The sequence below is a fragment of the Pistacia vera genome, unplaced genomic scaffold, assembly GCF_008641045.1.
Source record: "Pistacia vera cultivar Batoury unplaced genomic scaffold, PisVer_v2 Contig592, whole genome shotgun sequence".
Taxonomy (NCBI): domain Eukaryota; kingdom Viridiplantae; phylum Streptophyta; class Magnoliopsida; order Sapindales; family Anacardiaceae; genus Pistacia; species Pistacia vera.
In genome coordinates this window covers 436,627-459,481 of record NW_022196437.1, presented here as the reverse complement: position 1 = coordinate 459,481, position 22,855 = coordinate 436,627, and the positions used below count along the sequence as shown (strand labels likewise).

The following is a 22,855-nucleotide window of genomic DNA, read 5'->3' as shown; positions in this document are numbered from 1 at the left end:
TTTACTAATTGAAAGTAGATTACATTATATAGTAAAATAAGGGTATGTTTGACAAGCGATATAGCATAACATTAGAGATACTGCATATCACTAAATAATGCAATACTGTGTTTGATAACAAAATTGCTTATTGCATAGCATTAAATAATGTCAAGTTTAAAATAATGTAGTATACTCTACATAAAATAATGCCAAGTAAAACCTGGACATAAGTTAATGTAATTTACTCAACATTAATTTTAAGCAAATAAGCATTACTAATTAGTTTAACATTTATAAATTTAAATTTGCAATGCTTGGTCAAACTACATTAACCATCGTTTGACCAATATTGACTAGTGTTTTGATTTTCATTTATCGACATTGACCACTAACGAATTCATCTTTTGACTTTTTTTTAATTATTAGTTACATAATAATTAAAAATATATACAAAAAACAATATTCATATACCAAATATAGCATAATATAAAAATAATGCAACGAATGTTCTACCAAACATCATACTAACATTTAGCATAACTTTATATAATACAATACAATGTTATGCTATGTTATGTGATTTATTTAATATTATATTATATTGCGTATCAAACATACCCTAAATTCGTGATAATGAAGTGACGTATCTTTCAATTGCTTATGAGTCATAAAGTCAACATTTTTAATTAATTTTTGTACATCTCATGATCAACAACTTATTCATTGAACTAAATTTTCATTATAGTAATAGAATTATTGGGTTAAGCATCCATGAGTGCACTTACTATCTCTAAACCACTAGTGACGATTACCAAATAACATATGTAACCTCTCTCTTTGTAGTCGGATACCTCTCTCTTTGTAGTCGAATGGTAAACTCTTTAGTCACTAGGGTTAGCTATACCTTGGGGATCTTGCCTTTGAGTCGCGGTCATCAATTAATCAATCAATAGAAACATCTATAGATATTCTCTTTTACTCTCTGTTATATGATTTTCACATAAGTATTTATATTGCAATTAAATTACAAAAACACCAACTCTTGGGTGGCCAAGCGGTCAACTGAGACTCTTGGATGTATTATTTAAGAGGTCTTGAGTTCGATTCACCTTTATTACTAATAAGAATGATCACTAAAGGATTATCTAGCCATTAACTTCAAGGTTTCGGATGATTAGTTGAAATGTATGCAAGTGACCCTGGACACCCCTAATTACCCAAAAAAAAAAAAAAAAAAAAAATTATTGAAAGAGAAGACACATCAAGTACTCTGATTGTTGTTCTATAAACTTAGATGTGAGGTATTTATGAATTCTTGCGCTTTCGCATATTTTGATTTAAAAAAGAAAAGAAAAGAAAACAATTAATTAATGGTGGGGATGAATTATAATTTACAGTACATTAGTGATACATGCACTAGCCTAGTCATGCCCCACTTTCCTTGCACTAGAACAATCTAGAATTCATGAAGAAGAAATTCTATTGGAGAAAGTAAAGTTTTATACAGTATATATACATCATTTTAAATCATGAACATTAAATTTTATAGCCATTAAATAAGGTTACAAGGAGACAATACATATATAGGTAGCTTGCCAAGTTATTGCAATGGCAATTACAAAAATGGAAGGAGGGAGAGTGATGGATGAAATTAGAAGCAAAAGAGAGATGATTATTGAAGAATTGAAGCCGTATATTTATTGTATTTTCTGTAACTTTTGTTGGGCAGGTTACGTCATAGTCTCCAAAATCTCTCTAAAATTTTGGCATGAGTCAATATGTGCTTGCGGTTTATGGGCAAATTACTGGAGTTTTACTCTTGCTATTCTGGCATTTCTCTTTGAAAGGTTTTAACTTCTTTATTAATTTCTTTTTCATATATATTAATGCATGTTTATTTGGATAATTAAATGGAATTTTTAGTTTATTATATATTATTATCATATGCTCTTATTCACTATATACATTATTTGTGTCTTGCAGAAATAGTAAGAGCAAACTCAATTTGCCAATCCTGAGAGATATCTTCTTCCTGGGTCTTTTGGGGTAAGCTCTAAACATAAAAATTCATTTGATTGCTCTATGACTTGCAATTACCATATAATTATTCGATGAATTGATTTGTTGGATAGTATAGTCTTATATATAATTGAATATGTCAATTAATATTATTCAATTATATATTGGTTAGATTGTGTTTCTTCTCACCGTGGTTATTGTCGAATTTTGAATATATTAATTTGATATCAGTGTTAAAGTCTTAAGTTTGAAATTTCATGTCCTTACATTTGAAATTTCTATCTCTCTATATGAGTTTAAGTTGACCCATTTGGTATCTATTTGGTCTTTGGTCGGGCTTGATCAATTTGTCATCTGTCCATTCCATATTATACGGTGAAAACTTTTTAGACTTTACTATTAAAATAATACTACACTTACAAAGTTTCCATAAAAATATTTATATATAAAGTGATATGGTAAAATATAAGAATAATGTTATGCTTACAACTGAATCATGCAACCAGATAATTTTTTTACAAAATTCATGTAAAATGACTACTCTATCCTATGTTTTTTGTCTGGTTGTATGACTCAATTGTAAACATTATATTATTCATATATAAATGGTAGAGTGAATATACAAACAATAATATTTTGCTTATGACTGAGTCATACACAAAATTTATGTAAAATAACTACTCTGTCCTTTATTTTTTGTCTGTTTGCATAACTCATTTGTACAACTCAGTTGTAAGCATATCTTGCTCATATACAAAATCAACTAATTAATTGTCATTTAAAAAGTAATGTCACGTCACTTTGTATTCATCTCTTTGTATGAATATAAAATGATTAACATTGAACTCTTATTAAAAAACGTAGTTACAGTACTTTCTTAACAATAATTAATATATTAATTATCTAAAGTTTCTTTTTTAACGCACGCGTGTATATATATATATATATATACTGAGCCAACAAACACAAACATAAACCAGATTTCAACTCCACACAGATTACACAAAACATCCACACAAAAAACGCAAGATTTTTACCGTGGTTCGATTATCCTATTTGGATAATCTACGTCCACGTTGAGCTCCGGAAATGGAGAGGTCACAGCACTACTAATCTAAATAATATCAATACAGTACAAGATCCAACACAACCAGATCAAATCCTCTCAATTTCTACCCAAGAATCAACCCGTAACTCACCCAAGAACTCTCACCTGGAATCCTCAAGCCACAAGAGTAAAACTACCCTCAGATTAACTATCATTCACTAATCAATCTACCTAGTTACAATGATTCTAAAAATGCAGAAAAAACCAAGAAGAACTGATAACGCAAACTGCAGAAAAACGCAAAAAAATTCAGATCTAATGTACAGTGAGCAATTCCCTCTTTTATACTGTTAACTTTGTGAAATGCCTCAGCCGTTGGATTTCTGCAGATTGGATGGACAGGATGCACACATGACTCAGGCCAAAACTCTGCGTTTCATTTAATTGTAAAGCTGCAGCATTTTCAGTCTTCACTCCAACAATATATATATAGAACAGGGATTGCAAGAACTTTGCTCTTTCTAGGACTTGAATACACATCACCAGCATTGGTAGCGGCCATGTCAAATTTAGTACCATCGATCACTTTTATCTTAGCTGTTCTGTGCAGGTACATGAATAATATAATTCTATTATGATTCTAATAAATCGTACAAAAATGTATACAGATTTTCATTATATATTATATATATTTCAGGATGGAGAAGGTAGACATTTACAAGCTTAGCACTCAGGCAAAGATTTTGGGCTGCCTTGTTGCCTTTGGTGGTGCAGCAATGCTGGCTCTTTACAAGAGAATTGTGGTGGTTTCATCTCATAAAGATAATTTTCATCATCATGAGAATAAAAGAATTATTCCACATGGAGATAATTGGATTAAGGGTTCTATTTTCCTTTTATTTGCATGCTTTGCAATGGCAGCATTCTACATTTTACAGGTGATTAATGATATAAATTAATAACAAAATTTTCTTCTCAATATCCATGATTCTATATATAAGGTTTTCAATTTATGTGTTGATTATACTTCAAAATTTCTTAAATGCGGAAAANATACATTAAGGAGCCAATCACATTTGAGTAGGGGATATCATTCATTTTTATCAACTCAGCTTCAGATTTAGGACACTGTTCTTTACTAAGTATGAAATGATTTGCCAAGGGCATTGTGACAGGTTTTGAGTCATTCATACCAAATTTGTTTATTACTTTCTACAAATAAGCACTCTGTCCTAGTTTTAAGCAGTTGTTCCTCCTATCTCTAGATATTACCATCCCTAATATTTTCTTAGCATTTCCCAAATCTTTGATGTCAAATTCTAAATTTAATTTCTTTTTCAGATCTTGTATCCTAGGCTTGGATCTACTAATTAATAGCATATCATCAACATACAGCAAAAGATAAATGGGCAGATTTTTATCAAGGTCAAAGTAGAAGCAACTGTCATACTTGCTTCTCCTAAATCCCAGGCCTATTATAAAGGTGTCAAACCTTTTGTACCACTGTCCGGGGGCCTGTTTAAGGCCATATAGGGACTTGTGGAGAAAGCATACATGGTCAGGAGCCCTAACATCAATGAATCCTATAGGTTGGCTCATATAAATTTTCTCATCCAAATTTCCATGCAAAAAAGCAGTAGTCACATCTAGTTGTTCTAATTCTAGATTATGGTGAGCAGCAATAGCTAATATTAATCTGATGGTTTTATATTTCACTACTGGGGAAAAGACTTCATTGAAGTCTATTCCCTCTCTTTGGGTGTAGCCTTTGGCAACTAGCATGGCTTTATACCTAGGTGGGTTAGAAATTGAAATACCATCCTTAAGTTTATAGAGCCACTTACATTGGATCAGCTTCTGATCTTTGGGTTTGGGTACCAAAGTCCAGGTTTTGTTTACCTCTAGAGAGTGTATCTCTGCCCTTATTGCTGCTTCTCATTTTTCTTTATCCTTGGACTTCATAGCTTCATCATAAGTCTCTTGTTCTGTTCTTTGGACCTCTGTACCTGCAAGCAAAGCAGAAAAAATCAGTTCTGCATAAGAATAACGAGCTGGTGGCCTTACCTCTCTTCTGGCTCTGTCCCTGGCCAGTTGGTACTGTTGGAGGTCAGTTGGTTGGTGTTCAAATGTCTCTTTAGTGATTTCTTCTGCTGGTTGTTCAAGTTCAGTTTCAGATTCTGTTTGGGTTTCAGTTTCAGCTTGGGTGGAGTGAGGCTGATGTGTGAGTTGCTCCACCTCAATTGATGTACTTCCAGTTGGGTTAGGGTCAAGATCAGTGTTTTTAATGCTTCCTTGATCAGTAGCAGATCCTTTGCAAGGGAATTCACATTCATTAAACACAACATCTCTGCTTACAATAATCTTTACCCCTAGAGTCTCCCTATCCCACAATCTATACCCTTTTGTGCCTTCTTGGTAACCTAGAAATATGCACTTGGTAGACCTAGGTTCAAGTTTTCCTCCTACAGTGTGTGCATAGGCAGAACACCCAAAAATCCTCAAATGGCTTAAGTCTGGTCTTCTACCAGACTAGATTTCTTCGGGAGACTTTCCATTAATGGTAGTAGAAGGACTCCTATTCACAAGATAGGCTGTGGTTGCTAGGGCTTCCCCCCAAAAAGTGTTTGGTAACACCGAAGTAAACAAAAGACACATAACCTTTTCTAGTAAGGTACGGTTCATCCTTTCTGCCACACCATTCTATTGGGGTGTCCTAGCTACAGTTCTATGTCTCAAAATACCATGTTCTTTACAAAAGTTGTCAAATTCAGAATTGCAGAATTCCAAACCATTGTCTGTGCGAAGTGCCTTAACTTTCTTTCCTGATTGGTTTTCTACCAGTGTTTTCCAATCCCTAAACTTGGTAAAAGCCTGATCTTTGGTCTTTAGGAGGAAGGTCCAGACCTTTCTACTGTGGTCATCTACAATGGANATCATACGTTATCTCGACGAGACGAAGGCATAGAAATAGTGTCAACCTTCGGTTACTCTCGATATTATTTATTCAGTTTCTGGACCAATGACCCGTATTATAAACTGGATAGAGCAACAACTCAATCCCACTGTGACCATAGTTTTAGTGTCATTGCCATACACTGAATTGCGCCGTGAGATAACTTTCTCCCATACCCGGGAGTGATGAATCCTTTGTCAATCCACCATAGTCTTGATACACTCCTTGAGGCAGCCAATCACCACCGTATTGACAACTCTGAAAAGAACTACGTTAGGCTAGTGTCAAACTACACCAATCGGTGCACAAGGCGCTCTGGTGATCTCAAGTCTAAGGATCACATGCACCACCATTCGTTAGAGGATTTGTTCCATAGACACTGGGGTTACCATCCATATGGAATCCTCTGGTGGGTCAGTCCAGTGAACTTGTTGTGGTGTAATCGCCAACAGCAAGCACCCATGTGTTGCACTAGGTTGTCATCAAACAACCTTGACAAGTGAGATCAGTCACTGACTTTTGACAGGGTCGTTCAACACTATGATAACCTTACCGTATTATCTGTGCCCTTACTTCAGAATAATACTAGGGCTATGGATGTTTCTAGAATGGCTACCATATGTGCTCATAGGGTTCTCACTATCAAGATTTGAAACACTTGATACCCTCGTCATGGTTCTACCATTCTAAGGACATATATCAATACATATTGCAATAATAATGATTTACGCGATATAGAATAAGATGCCTTTTGTTATTGATTAATGAACATTATTATAAAGAGTTAATTCTACAATAATTGATTGGCTCTAGGGCACTTACTCCAACAGATAGGTTGTGGTGGCTAGGGCTTCCCCCCAAAAAGTGTTTGGTAACCCTGAAGTAAACAAAAGACACCTAACCTTTTCTAGTAAGGTACGGTTCATCCTTTCTGCCACACCATTTTGTTGGGGTGTCCTAGCTACAATTCTATGTCTCAAAATACCATGTTCTTTACAGAAGTTGTCAAATTCAGAATTGTAGAATTCCAGACCATTGTCTATGTGAAGTGCCTTAACTTTCTTTCCTGATTGGTTTTCTACCAGTGTTTTCCAATCCCTAGACTTGGTTAAAGCCTGATCTTTGGTCTTTAGGAGGAAGATCCAAACATTTCTATTGTGGTCATCTACAATGGATAAGAAATAGTTGTTCCCACCATGGGATTTAAAATTTTCAGGTCCCCAAAGGTCAGAGTGTAAGTACTCTAGGTAGTCCTTGTCTAGGTGAGTCCCTTTTGAAAACTATAGTCTGTGTTGTTTTCCTAACACACAAGTTTCACAGAATTCTAGGTTGCTAATGGTGTCCTTCCCAAGCCCCCCCTGACTACTAAGGATGTGCAAACCTTTCTGACTCATGTGTCCTAACCTAAGGTGCCATTTTTCAGTTGCAGTAAGTTTGGTGGGTGACAAAACTGTGCTACAGCATTCTGGGTCAAAATCACAACATAAAATGTAAAGGCCATTCCTCTTTTCCCCTTTGAGAAACAAGTTCTGGTTTTTGTACACATATAAACAACCATTGTTAGCCTCATAGGAACAACCAGCCTCAGCAAGAGTTCCTAAAGAATGAGATTCCTTTTTAACTCAAGGATATACCTAACATTAGTCAGCTTTACAATTTTTCCATTAGTAAGCTTAAGGATTATACTGCCTATACCCTTTACCTTACAAGCTTGGTTATTCCCCATATAAACAGTTTTTGTTTCCTGAGATTCTAGGTTTTAGAACCAGTTTTTGTGTGGACTCATATGGAAGGAACAACCTGAGTCCAGGACCCATTCCTTAGCAGTATCAGATGTTGATACTGTCAAGACCTCAGGCTCCCCCCATTGGTTATTACTAGAAGCAAGATTACTCTTAGTATTACTCTGTTTATGTTTCTTCAACCATTCAAAACAGTTTTTCTTGATATGACTAGGTTTATTGCAAAAGAAGTACTTCATAGTGTCTGATTTTTTATTACTGTTTCCCTTCCATTTTTTCTTGTTTTTAGACCCATGTTGGTTCTGAATAGACTTTCCTGTTTGACTAGATTTTGCCCTACCCTTTACAAACAGGTTACTCCCAGATCTTTTCTGAACCTTAAGCTCTAATTCCCTAGCTTTAAGACCAGCAACTATTAAATCCAGACTAGGTACGGTCCCAGAATACTGAAGGGCATTCTTTACAACTATGTAGTCTTCAGTTAAGGAATTTAATAGGATCATTACTAAACTAGTGTCTCTTAGTTCGATCAGTACCTCTAAGAATTAAACTCATCTTAAGGAATTCATCTAAATTATCCTCAACAGATTTAGAACCATCCATTTTGTACGAAAATAAAGCACCCTTTAAAAATGCAAGGTTAGGTGCTGACTGTAAAGAATACAAAGTTTCGAGTTTACCCCATAGGGCTAGAGGTGTTTCTAGCCCATCTACCTTCCGAAGGACGTTGTCTGACAGATTCATCACTATGAGGTTGTACGCTTCCTCATTGATTTCATCCTTCTTCTTCAGCTTCTCTTCTGGCCATTTGGTTTCGTCTTTCTCCAGGGAAATTCCCACCTTGTTGTGGGACAGCAGTGCCTTCATTTTCTTTTTCCAACTCCCAAAATCTATCTTGCCATCATACTGAGTGATTTCTAATCGTGTAGTTGACATCTTTGTGTTTGAACAATTTGATACTGACTCAAGAAACCCAAGATCGAACTAACAAAGTAAATCTTGAACAAATTAATAAGACTCAAACCTGAATCTTCACCAAGATTTCCTCAATCAGTGAATTTACCACTCGAATCTGTAAACTAGGACTCAAGATTGCTAAGGGAAGCCTTAATTTGGAAAACCCCCAAATTTTAGACAGACCCTAATTTTTCAGAAACCCTAAATCAACGAGTAGTCTCCAAATTGATCAAGCCTATTGTCTAATAGCTCTGATACCACTGTTATATTGAGCCAACAAACACAAACATAAACCAGATTTCAACTCCACACAAATTACACAAATCATCCATACAAGAAATGCAAGATTTTACCGTGGTTCGATTATCCTATTTGGATAATCTACGTCCACGTTGAGCTCCAAAAATGGAGAGCTCACAGCACTACTAATTTGAATAATATCAATACAGTACAAGATCCAACAAAACCCATATCAAATCCTCTCTATTTCTACCCAAGAATCAACCCGTAACTCACCCAAGAACTCTCACTTGGAATCCTCAAGCCACAAGAGTAAAAACACCCTCAGATTAACTAACAATCGCTAATCACTCTACCTAGTTACAATGATTCTAAAAGTGCAAAAAAACAATGAAGAACTGATAACACAAACTGCAGAAAAACGTAAAAATTCAGATCTGATGTACAGTGAACAATTCCCCTCTTTTATACTGTTGACTCTATGAAATGCCTCAGCCGTTGGATCTGTGAAGATTGGATGGACAGGATGCACAAATGACTCAGGCCAAAACTCTACATTTCATTTAACTATTAAGTGGCACTGTTTTTCAGTCTTCACTCTAACAAAACCGTTTTCTAAATTTATAGCCTGATTAGATGACGTTTTTAATAACCAATTCTATATTGTCTTTTTTTTTTTTTTTTTTTAAATTATAAAAAAAAAAAAAAAAAGGTTGTTAGCGATGGAAGTTCCACTAAGGCGTTTTGCAGCAGCAGATTTGATAAAGTTTAAAAGTGAGGAAACAAACATGTAATGCATGAATTTCTAGTTCCAAATTAGTCAATATTTTTCTATTATGTTTTACCATCTTTGTGTAGGCTCTCCACATCCAGTAAGACATCTTCCTTGCGAAAATAAGCCTCTATAATCACATTTTTGAACACACTGATCATCAAGAGAGCTTTCCTCCAGCCAGTATCTCCCAATTTCTTCTCCATTTAACCAAGCTAGACCTTTCCCCATCTCAAGCATATCAAGACCGACAGGATCGTCCCCTGGTGGAGGTGGTTGGTCTACAATAGTCTGCGATATTCCGTATAATTCTTTTGGTTAATATTCTTATTAAATGTAAAAGCATATGCCATCAAAAAACTTTAAAAAGAGTTTATAAATAATATGAGAGGAAAACGTATCATTACATGCAAGAATTTACCTTGTACCATGTCAAAGACTGATTTTTTGGTGGTTTCGTAGTCGAGACAATTAACACAACTTGGCTTGTATATACCTAGGCTTTCTCCTTCCAATCCTACCTGGAAAATCATGATCAATAAGGAAAAAGGTAAGAATTTCAAAATTCTTTTAAGACAAATTACTATCTATTAATGCACAATCAAGGCAATCTTATACGCTTTTCCCAACATTCCAACACCTCATAAAAGACTGAATTTCTATAATCTTCGCCCATCATCAACTGTATATTCTTTTTTTTTTTAATGTAATGAAAATTCACCGATAATTGATATGGTAAAAAGCAAGCTATCAAGAATATGCAATCATATTAGATTAGATACTGACAATTTGTCTGTTAAGTGGTCTTGAACTAAATTGTTTTACAATAGCATGAGATAAAACTTGGTACGGCAAAACGGAGAACAATTAATACCTTATAGTTCCAGCTACTATGCGTGTAGTCAACTGTCCCATTGCCGAACCCCTCTATCTTGACACTGTTTAATCTTGTTCCCATCCATTCATAATATAATCCCGCACTCTAAGAATTTTATAAAATTAACATTCAAAGTGCATTACATAAAATTATTGACATTTAAATACATCAAGAGAAGTTACTCACCGGTAAACCCAAAGTCATGCTTAGTAAAGAAATGTCGTTCTTCCCGGCTTTCAAAGAGATGGGTTTCATAAATTTGAAGGCTGACCCTGAGCTGGCTCCGTCTGGACTACCTAATATTGGTAAATGAAATATAACTACTCAAAACATGAACAACCAATCTCACCAATAATAGAAAACTTAAGAATTAACTAGAAAGTCAGTGTCACCGGGTGAAGATAGCCAATAAATTTTATGTAGTTATAAAAGTAAATATCTTATGACCTTTAGAACTGGATGGTACAATAACATTTAACAGCTCCTCTTCACCAAAAGTTTGTCAATTAAATTATGTAGAATTCTAATTAAAGATATAGTAAATGATCAACAATTTTAAATTGCATGATTTATACTAATGGAAGAACAAAATTACTTCATCTTAAAACTTATAGTAAAATCCCAGATACAGAGTAAAATAAATCGATCATTGATTCACAATATCTATATAAACGAAAAACAATGAACAAATGATAAATTTAAAGTCATGCAGCTGAAAGAGAACATTGCAAGAAAATAAATATAAAAATAACAACCTTGAAGTTCCCCATTTACAAAAAACATGGAGCGTATTGATATGTGATTTTGACACCAACTAACCGCACGTGTGAAATGCTGAGCTGATCCAGAAGACACACGTGAATGGGGGATTGAGGATGTAAATAATGGCAAGACAATGTTAAAAGTGGTTTGGATGCTTGACTAAGCAAATCCTACACCCATTGATATTGTATTGATAATTAAAGGATCAGGTCGCAGCTTAATGAGCTGATGAGAATACAAATGAGGGGGAGAGAGAGAGAGATATTATAGAGAAAAGATAGTTAATCAAGAGTAAAATGAGCGAATCCCACAAACGGGAGAGAAGCTCTCTATTTATAGTGGGATACATTGAGGTAATCATTACTGAATCCGTAAAAAGGGGTCAGGTTCTGTACAAATCTTCCTTTACGTCCCGTTATTCACCTACTCGCACGATCTCCTCGCTTTATGCGGGGATTGGACGCGTGGACGACCTCCAGCCTTTCGTCGGTCTGGCACACACCCACTGTACTGACAGGAGCATGTTGCTCACGCCAACATGCGACGTGGCCGCGCCTGAATGGCTGCAGGATTTGCCCAGACCTTGACCAATTGCGCTGACCGGGCTCTACGTCAGTCCTACTTTTTCAAGCATAACAGAGTGCATGACCCTTTGATTCAATTTGAAGAGTTGGGAGGTATCCTTTCTTTAAGAACTCTTCATCTTCGTTAACATAAATACTGTCATCATGAAAATACTTTAGTTTGAATAGATCAACTTTTCCAAAAGAAAAACAATTAATTGATAAAATTGTGTTACTAATTTATTCTAGAGGTAGAGTGAGACTGATAACCTTGTATTGTACCACAGGTAGTCAGAAGCAAATTTTGTTGTATTAACATGATCCACAAGATCATTTTGCATGAAGTCCACTTATCCCCAAATCCCAACTTTCTTCTTAAATATTTCCCATTTTGTAGCTTGCAAATTGTCAGGTACCATTTCAACTCATTTCCCATTTTGTAGCTTGCAAATTGTCAGGTACCATTTCAACTCTTGAGGGTGGTGAACTTACCTGTAGAATTCTTTGTATAAGTATAGCAGTAATTAAGAGCAATAATTACATGAAATATTGGCATTCTGGGAGTACGATATGATATCAAACTAAAACTATATCAAGGTTAATGTAATTTTAACTAAGAACTAACAAGGATCATTAATCTAAGAATGGTTTATCAAATATTTACCAGTACTTATAACCAAACTCTGCTTAATTAAGAATATAAAATATATATTTGTTTATTGGCATGTCTCCATCATGCCATACTATGATTTTACGGACCATTTCCCTTCAAAAAAAAAAGAATTCGATGAGTACAACATAAGAAAATATGTAGAGTTACCTTCGCGGAATTGAATACTACATTCTTGCAGTCCGGCAGAATGCTAACTGACCATGCAGGCAAGTTATATGAGGCGTTTCGAAACTCCACTATCATGTCAGTTTTGTTATCCTTGTTGGCAAGAAAGGCAGTACATGCTCCTGAAGAATCAGTATACACGTCGGCCTATTCAAAACAATTGTAATTGTGTAAATACAACCCGATTGCGGAATGGATATAAACATTCATGTAAGTTAGAATGGATAGATTACCTCTTTGGATGGACCGAGTGACAAGTTAATTGGCTCACTATTCAACACTACTTGCTCACATAACTTTATAGCTCTATGAAGATCCTTGAGATATCCCCATTTTGGATTTCTTGGTAACCCTAAAAATAAACCATTTAATTAATATATAATAAATACACTAGCTGAATACAATACATATAAAAACAGTTGAATCATGGGCATAAAAATTAATTATCAGAGACAACTCATCATATTCATCAATTGGTGCATCATAATCATAACTTGTGGTGATAAAAAGTCCTCCCGCCGTTCGACCAACATTTGTTCCACCATGATACTGAAAAACCATATGAAAGAATAAAACCATGAACAATAATGGTATGTCATTCTTCAAACAGTAGTCTATCAACTCACTACTTCAAGTAATTAAAACAAATGTTACATAGATTATTTGCATGAAATAGAAGATTAATTAATATACCATGTAGAAATTGTTTACACTGCCACCTTTTTGGAAAAAGTGAGCAACAGAAAAAGCAATATCTTCAGCTGGTCTATGAGACACTTTGCCCCCCCAAAAGTTTGAAACCTGGAAAAGGTAAAGTGTTGATTGTATTACGCTCAAGTAGAAAATCGAAATTGATATCCAAAATCACATGCAAAAAGCATAGGCGATATATAGAAAAACTCAAAATTACCATCCAGGCCAATTCTCAGTCCAAATTTTGGGCTTCTTTGGTGAAATAGGTGCGAATTGGTCACAGTAAAAAGAATTACAAGTATCTATCTGTAAAAATAAAAAAATAAAAAATTGATATCTTTTAGCTAAATGTCTGATCGGATTTAAAATAATTAAAAGTGTACACGTACTATAAAATTGTTAAGCTAGACAAATGCAATATAAACTATATATTCTTGTGAGAAACTCAAAATATCCTAAAATTGGAAACAAAAACTGCAAATTTAACTATGTATATACGCATGTGGATACGTATTTGGTTTGAAGCACATATGAAGTTTTACAAAAAGTTCATATCCATGTCAAATACTAATACATCTTGTAGACTTCTTTTATTTGGCCATGTCAAATGAGATATGTTGTGCCAAGCACAAGCCCATTCAGCTTGGTTTTTCAAATTATTTGAGAATGTTAGAAAATGGTTTAACTAGCTACTTAAAACTCTTACCACAGATTCTGGAAGACCAACGTATTGTTGGCACATTATCCAAGGTACCCCTATATTTTGAGAAAGAGCTGTCTGCATAGCCCATGCGGCATATCGGTTTCCTGGTTCTCCGTGATTCATTTGATATCAACCATATTCATTTTCTACCTATGATAAAAGAAAGACACTGAATGCAATCTCAATCTATCAGTTACATGGAAGAAGAAAAACTTTAAATTAAATAGGCATTAGACCAAATGAGCTTTAAGGACTGAAAACAAAATATGAAATATCTTTAAAAAACTAATCATAAACAAAAATCCTATATAGATTAGCATAAAATGTGATTCTTGTTGGAGTTATCGACTACTTCAGCATTAATGGGTCTTGCTGCCCGGTCAGGGGGCAGGGGCCTCCCTCCTTGGTGAACGGGCAAGGATCGTGGGGGCAACGCCCTTGAGTCCGTAGACGGTTTAAGCCTTTTCCATGTATAACCACTGTAAGATTTCTTTAAGTCATTAATTCTTTATTGGGTTTGAGCTTAGAAATATGAATATTTGTAAAACTAGGTTTTGTCACTTTAAATTTGGTATATAAACATTTTTTTCTCTTGTTATAAGTGTGATAGCAATCATAAGACAATTCATTCATTATAAATGAGAGAGGTGAGAAAGTATTGCAATAATATTGACTCGGCTGGACGTAGCCCATATTGGATAAACCATGATAAACTGCGCGTGTTATTTTCTCTTTGTTTACTGTTTATGATTTGTTTTATTGTTATTTTGTTCTACCTGCTGTCTCTATTTTGTTCGATTCTAGTCCATCAAAGTTAAAGTAATTCAGAAATTAATGAGAAGCAAGTTTGATCCTCGACTTTAAAAATTTGGCACTATCTATGATGTAAAGTAACAACTTTTTCAACATAAGCACCCTGAACTAATATGAGTATGATCATATGCAGAACAAGTGATGTCTATACAAAGGAAAAAACAATAAAAAATAAAAAATAAAGAGCTTAGATATGATCAAAGTTTGATTCGGATCTTTAGAGTCAAAGGACATAAAATTGTTCCTAAAAACTTTAATTATTTTGGGAAGCAGTAAGCTTAGAAGGTAGAATTCAGGATGTCTATAACTTGTACATAGCAGAGTATTATCAAATTGAATTTGGAAACCAACTTGCCTGTTCAAGAATGATGGGACCTCTTTGTGATGCAAAAAACTTCTCCTTCTTCATAAGGTCCACTATGACTGTCATAAACCTCTTCATGTGAAACTGAAGCCTCATTCAACAAGTATAAAATGGGAAAATCAGTAAAATTTCATACTTGTAACAATTGTTAAATTGTACAGATTAATCCGCTACTTACTATAAATCAATTTGTTACCTTGAAAGGCTCACTATCAGTTCGAAAAAAGTTGCCTGGAATGTAGTGATGTTGAATGGTGATACCATGCTGGAAATGAAGAAGTTGGCAGAAAAATTTGAACTGCATGTTTTACTGCTGTTTGGTCCCCATTGTTCATGTAGAAGCAGTTTTTGGGTCACTGTTATGCATTGGTTCAATGATGTGTTTAGGTGTATTAGGTTTGGTTAAATGTAATTTTACCTATGCCTGTACGTGTATTAGTTGGCGTATTGTATTTAAATTTGAAATTTGTAATTCCAATAGGTGAAACAGTGGTGGGTGCTTTGTATATGTTTATCCCTGTTTTTTGAATAAAAGATATAACATCATTTTCCAGTCTCGGTTCTCTTTCTTTCATCTGTTTGTCTTCTTTTTTTTTTTTTTTTCATGCAAAACCAACAACTGATATCAGAGCATATATTGATCTTAGAGACCCTGATAATCTAATCTTCTTAATCCTAACCTTCAACCCTTGTTACGATATTCTCTTTGTCAAAACTCCAAATATTCAGTTTCAATGGCACAACCTTCAGCCTCTCTTACTCCTCTAGTCTTTAATGGCGAGCAATATCATATGTGGGCAGTCAAGATGAAGGCATTCTTTCGTGGATAGGGTATGTGGCAGTACGTGGAAGAGAACCATTAACTGCCTCACTTGGGACTGAATCCCACCCTGAATCAAATCAGCATGCATGAAGAAGAGGCTGCCAAGGCACCAAGAGCTCTCTCTCACATCCATGCAGCAGTAACTGACCTTGTATTACAAGGATTATGGCGTATGAAACACCAAAGGAAGCACGAGATAAGTTAAGAGAAGAGTATACGGGTAGTGACACAACAAGAGGCATGCAAGTGTTGAACTTGAGAAGAGAATTTGAGTTGTTGAGAATGCAAGAAATTGAGAAGGTTGGGGAGTATGTTGATAGATTGATGAGTGTGGTTAATAAAATTAGATTGCTTGGGGTGGAGTTGATGGATAGAAGAATTGTGGAGAAAGTGTTAGTGAGCCTACCTGAAAGATTTGAGGCTAAAATCTCCTCTCTTGAGGATTCTAAGGACCTGACTCAAATAACACTCACTGAGCTGGTCCATTCCTTACAAGCTCAAGAGCAAATGAGGCTTTTAAGGCTAGAAGTCGTAGGTGAAGGTGCTATGGTTGCAACACATAAAGGGAAGTTTGTATAGGTAGGAAATAAGAGAAATGCAGGAGATAAGAAAGGGAAAGAAAAGGTCAATGTTCAATGGAACAAATCTAGTGGGATAAAGGAGTATCCACCGTGTTCCCACTGCAAGAAGAAGGGACACTCAGAGAAAAGGTGCTGGTTCAGACCAGGAATTAAGTGTAGAGCTTGCAAACAATTCGGTCTTATAGAGAGAGTTTGTAAAAATAAAGGGGAACCCTCTCAGCAGCAAGCTCAGATGGCTAAAGATTTGCAGCAAAGGCAGAAAGTCGAGCAATTATTTATGGCATCTTACGGCATAGCCTCACTATGCAATGAAACCTGGTTGATTGATAGCAGGTGCACCAATCACATGACTCCAAATTTGCAAAGCTTCATCAACTTGGACAAGGCGTATCAATCCAAGGTCAAGATAGGGAATGGAGAATTTGTGGATGTCAAAGGGAGAGGTGATGTGGCTGTGCAAACTCAATCAGGTATTAAGTTGATTTCTGATGTGCTTTATGTTCCTAAAATAAATCAAAGTTTACTTAGTGTAGGACAAATGTTAGAGAGAAAATGTGTCCTATATTTTCAGGATCAATCTTGTAAAATACTAGATAGTGACGACTGTGAACTTATGAGGGTTAGAATGATGGGAAAAAGCTTTCCCATTGATTGGAAAAAATCAGAATTCAAAGCTCATAGTGCTAAGCTAGATGAATATAAAATTTGGCATCAACGTTTTGGCCATTATCACTACCACGGCCTCAAACAAATTCAGACCAAACAGCTGGTCCAGAACATCCCTGAAATTGATGAAGTTAAATCCATATGCCATGCATGTCAACTTGGCAAGCTGAGCAAACCAACCTTTCCCATAAACCAAGCTTGGAGAGCTGTAAAACTCCAACTCCTCCATACAGATGTATGTGGACCTATGCAAACATCTTCTTTGAATGGGAGTAAGTATTTTGTCTTGTTCATTGATGATAAGTCTAGAGTGTGTTGGGTGTACTTCTTGAAGCAAAAAAATGAAGTGGCTGCAGTTTTTGGAAGGTTTAGGCTACTGGTTGAAAATCAAACTGGTTTGAGTATCAAAATGGTGAGGAGTGACAATGGGAGTGAGTATACATCAAAAGAGTTTGAAATAATCTGTATAGAGGCAAGAATTAAGCACCAATACAACAGTCCTTATACACCATAGTAGAATGGAGTAAGTAAAAGGAGGAATAGGACCGTTGTAGAGTTGGCGAGATGCATGTTGGCTAAGAAAAAACTGCTAAAATGTTTTTGGGCAGAAGCTATAAACACTTTAGTTTATTTGCTTAATGGACTTCCCACAAAAGCCTTGATCAACCAAACCCCTTATGAAGCTTGGTATGGAATCAAACCAGTTGTGGACCATTTAAGGGTCTTTGGCAGCATTTGTTATGTCATTGTTCCAGCAGTCAAGAAGAGGAAGCTGGATGACAAAGCAACTATAGGAATTCTTATTGGATATAGTAATCAATCTAAGGCATATAGAGTGTATAGTCTAGAAACCAAGAAGATCCATGTCACTAGAGATATTAAGGTTAATGAGAAAGGTGTTTGGAATTAGGAAGAGAACAAAGTTGATGAAGGAGAAAGTCCATGGCTAATTGAAGCTATTGGTGATGAAGTTGTTAAAGAAGATGGAAGTGAAACTGAAGAAGAGCTCTTGGTTCGAGGTACCCGATCGTTGGCTGAGGTATATGAGAGGTGTAATACGGCTGCACTTGAACCAACAAGCTTCACTAAAGCAGCAAAATCTGAAGCTTGGAGAGTTGCTATGTAAGAGGAGTTAGCAATGATAGAGAAAAATCAGATCTGGAAGCTTGTGGACAGACCAAAAGATAGAAGAATGATTCAAGTCAAGTGGATTCAAGAAGAAATTTAATCCTGATGGTTCAGTTCATAAGCACAAAACAAGGTTGGTTGTCAAAGGATTTGCACGCATGGCTAGGCATGATACAATTAGGTTATTACTTGCTTTGGCTGCACAATTCGAGTGGAAAATCTTCCAACTAAATGTCAAGTCTACATTTTTGAATGGATGGCTCAATGAAGAGATTTATATTGAGCAACCGGAAGGGTACCAAGTTAAAGGCCAAGAGAATAAAGTATACCTTCTGAGGAAGGCTTTGTATGGCCTAAAACAGGCTCCTAAAGCCTGGTATAGTAGGATCAATGATTATTTGAGCAGCTTGGGTTATTTGAGAAGTCCCAATGAGCACACATTATATGTGAGAGAGGTGGAAGGTGAATTGATTATTGTTTCACTATATGTAGATGATCTTCTCATTACCGGAAGCAGTCCAAGTAAGTTGAATGAGTTTAAGGAAGCCATACTTTGTGAATTTGAAATGATAGACCTTGGGAAAATGTCTCACTTCCTCGATATGGAAATTAATCAAGCTTCATGTGGGATATTTGTTAATCAAAGAAAGTATGTTGTGGAGGTTCTTAAACGGTTTGGCATGGATAAATGCAAGTCAGTCAATACACCGCTGGTTGTAACTCAGAAACTGAACAAAGAAGATGGGGCTGTGAAGGTAGATAAGAGTCTATACAGAAGCTTAATATGTTGTTTGCTATATCTAACAGCAACCATGCTTGATTTAATGTTTGCAACAAGTCTTCTCTCCATGTTTATGAGTAATCCAAGTGAAAACCATTTCAGGGCAGCCAAGAGGGTGCTCAGGTATATTAAAGGTAATCCTGGATTTGGTATGTGGTTTAAGAAGTCTGAAAATTTCCAGCTTGTGGGATATTCAAACAGTGATTGGGTTGGATCGATTGACGATATGAAGAGTACTTCCAGCTATGTGTTTTTCTTGAATTCAAGTGTTGTGTGTTGGCTGTCCAAAAAGTAGGAAACGGTAGCTTAGTCTACAGCAGAAACAGAATACATTTCTGCTGCTGCTGCCGTGAACCAAGCCATTTGGCTTAGGAAAATTTTGAATGATCTAAAGCAAACTCAAAGACAACATACTGTGATTTTTAGTGACAATCTGTCTATAGTTGCTATGGCCAAAAACCCAGTTCATCATGGCCGTACCAAGCATATAAAGATAAAATTTCATGCAGTAAGGGAAGCTAAACAAGATGGTGAAGTTAAGTTGATACACTGCTGGGGAGAAGAACAGGTCGCAGACATCATGACTAAGCCATTATCCAAAGCCAAGTTTGAATATCTTCAGTTCAGACTTGGTGTTTCCATCAATGATATCAAGGAGGAGTGTTGAATAGTGATACCATGCTGGAAATGAATAAGTTGGCAGAAAAATTTGAACTGCATGTTTTACTGCCGTTTGGTCTCCCGCTGTTCATGCAAAAGCAGTTTCTGGGTCACTATTATGGATTGGTTCAGTGATGTGTTTAGGTGTATTAGGTTTGGTTAAATGTAATTTTACCTATGCTTGTACGTGTATTAGTTGGTTTATTGTGTTTAAATTTGAAATTTGTAATTCCATTAGGTGAAACAGTGGCAGGTGTTTTGTATAAGTTTATCCCTGTTTTTTGAATAAAAAACAAAGCATCATTTTCCAGTCTCAGTTCTCTTTCTTTCATCTGTTTCTTTTCTTTGTTTTCATGCAAAACCAGCAAGTGCAACCAAACAGGTATCCCTCTATAAGATATGATCAACACATTGATCAGATTCCAAAAAAACCAAACAGAATTGAAAGAGGTCATACTAACTAACATGAAATAAAATTCAAGTGCCCCAAATTATACTCAGCAGCAACAAATGGGCCAATTCGCAGAATCATATACATCTTAGCGTCCTGAACTATCTTCACAAACTTGACTAGGTCAAATCGTCCCCCGAAATAATACTTGAAGTTCCAAGTTAAAAGAAAAAAAAAATTAATCATTTAACCAACTGTGTTGAATACAAAGAATGCATATCCTATATTTAATATTTTCTATTCATTTAACTCACTTTGCCTGGAGAAAGCTTATGACCATTCCAAAACACATATGATTCAATAACATCCGCTCCTCCTTCCTTTGCCATATGCACCAGCCCTGCCCACATCTACGTCATACCAAATGTATTCTCCATTTAATTACATTTCATAAAATCAAGAACCATGAACAGCTAAAAAAATTAGCTAGTCAGACAAACAAACATGTAATGGTCATCACCAAGTTTAAGTTGGAAAATTGAAAAAAAAAAAAAAAACCGACACCGCTAAATAAAGACTTTAACAGTAAAAAAAGACCACTCATGAGTACAGTGCTGTATTTTCTTGTATCTTACATAGTCTTCCCAGCAAACCAAAAAGAGGGAAGAAGAGAAACAACCAAAATATATTTTGAGTTCATATAAGTTAATTTTTACATGATAATAAACAATAATTTGAGCTTTATGAGTTTGTAGCATACCATGTGAAACTCTGTACTTTATAAAAGGAAAGAAAGAGAAAGAGAGTAACCGCAGGGACGCTCCGAGGGTAATGAATAGAAGCAGAAATGAGAAGCTTTCGTTGTCCATTAATAATCAAAGAGCGTTTATCGAAGGTGACATTCCAGCTGAAGAAAATGTGAAGAAAGTGGAGAACAAGAAAAGAAGTAGTGGGAAGAGCTTCATGTTTCTTTGTGATGAGAATTATAGTATTTGCATGAGATTTATGAAAAAGATATGCATTGACTTCACCGGCCAATTATATATTTGTCAATAAGATGTTTGCAACTCAGACTTGTTTTGAAATTCAGTTACTAAATATTCTAATAAAATGAAAAGAAGGTAGAGAAAATCTTAATGAGCTGATTTAGAGTAATGAAATGAATTTGTAAAGATGAAGATTGCTTAAAAGGGACAACTAAGTGCAATGTTTTGAGTGGATTATCTATAATCTAACGAGATAACAACGTCTATGTTTTAGGGGAGCCAATCTGTTGATGCGTGATTTTGACACCAACCAAACGCACGTGTGAAATGCTGAGCAGGCCCAGAAGACACACGTGAATGTGAAAATGAGAGTAAATGCAATGAAAAACAACGTTTAAAGTGGTTCGGATGCTAAGGAAGCGAATCCTACGTCCACCGATTCTTGTATTAATGATAGAGGTTAGGTCGCATTAGCGGACTGACTTACAAATGATTGTACAAGAGAGTGAATGCTGTATATTTTTTGAGAGAGAGTAACCAATCCCATAAATGAGAGAAGAGCTCTCGATTTATAGTGGGATGGATTAAGGTTATCATTACTAAATCTGCGAGTTGGTGGGATTATTTGTGCAAATCCTTCTTTATGTCACATTGCCCACCTTCTAGAGTGATTTACGCGATTTAGTGCAGGGATTGGACACATGGAGTCACTACAGCTTCTAGCAGGTCTGGCGCGCACCTATTTTACTGACATGAGTGTGCTTCTTCTGTCATCATGCGACGTGGCTGCCTCTAACTAGTTGCGGGCCTACCTAAGCTCTGACTTTTTATGTTAACTGAGCCTTGCGTCAGCCCTATATTTTTAGGCATAACAGAAGTCCCCTAGTTTTTAAGGTTTGAGAATCGAACATTGGAAACTATAAATGCCTCGATCTGATGTGTTTGAAGAGATGTTGGTTGATCCAACCTTATTATAAAGGAGATCGGGAGGACATCTATCCATAAGCGACCTAGGATGACACGCAACCTCAATGCCAACGACCTGGTCGCGGTCACCCAGTGCTGGTGATGATCTTGACCTGAGGGATTCCCGACCTGTTCTCACTTGGAAACTTTTTAAAATATGGCTATCCTACTTCATAGTCGATCACATCGCTTCGCGATTGACGTTAGATGAGATTGAACAATCATGTCACTTCGTGACTGATAAGAAGCCTAAAGAGTCACGTCGCCTCGCGATTGACAAAAAGTTCGGAGTCGCGTTGCTTCGCAACTGTAGACGAAGAGTGTTTTCGGTAACGATCTCTTTAGATATTATCTGTTGCACCTTTTGTAGCGGGTGCATTAAATGAAATGCTATTTGCCCTGACAAACGTGTCTTATGTGCAATAAGTGCCAGCTATGCGTATTAAATGCAAGTTATGCTGAAATGACATTCCTTATCCGAGCATTAAATGCAGTTGTGGGCGCATTAAATGTGGAGGGAAAACGTGCCATCGCTTGAGCGTTTCAA

General features: G+C 35.8%; 1 pseudogene; it reads right to left on the bottom strand.

Annotated features, from left to right (window-relative positions):
• Nucleotides 1-9,782: 9,782 nt before the first annotated feature.
• On the bottom strand, nucleotides 9,783-21,321 carry LOC116110010 (annotated as a pseudogene).
• Nucleotides 21,322-22,855: the final 1,534 nt, after the last annotated feature.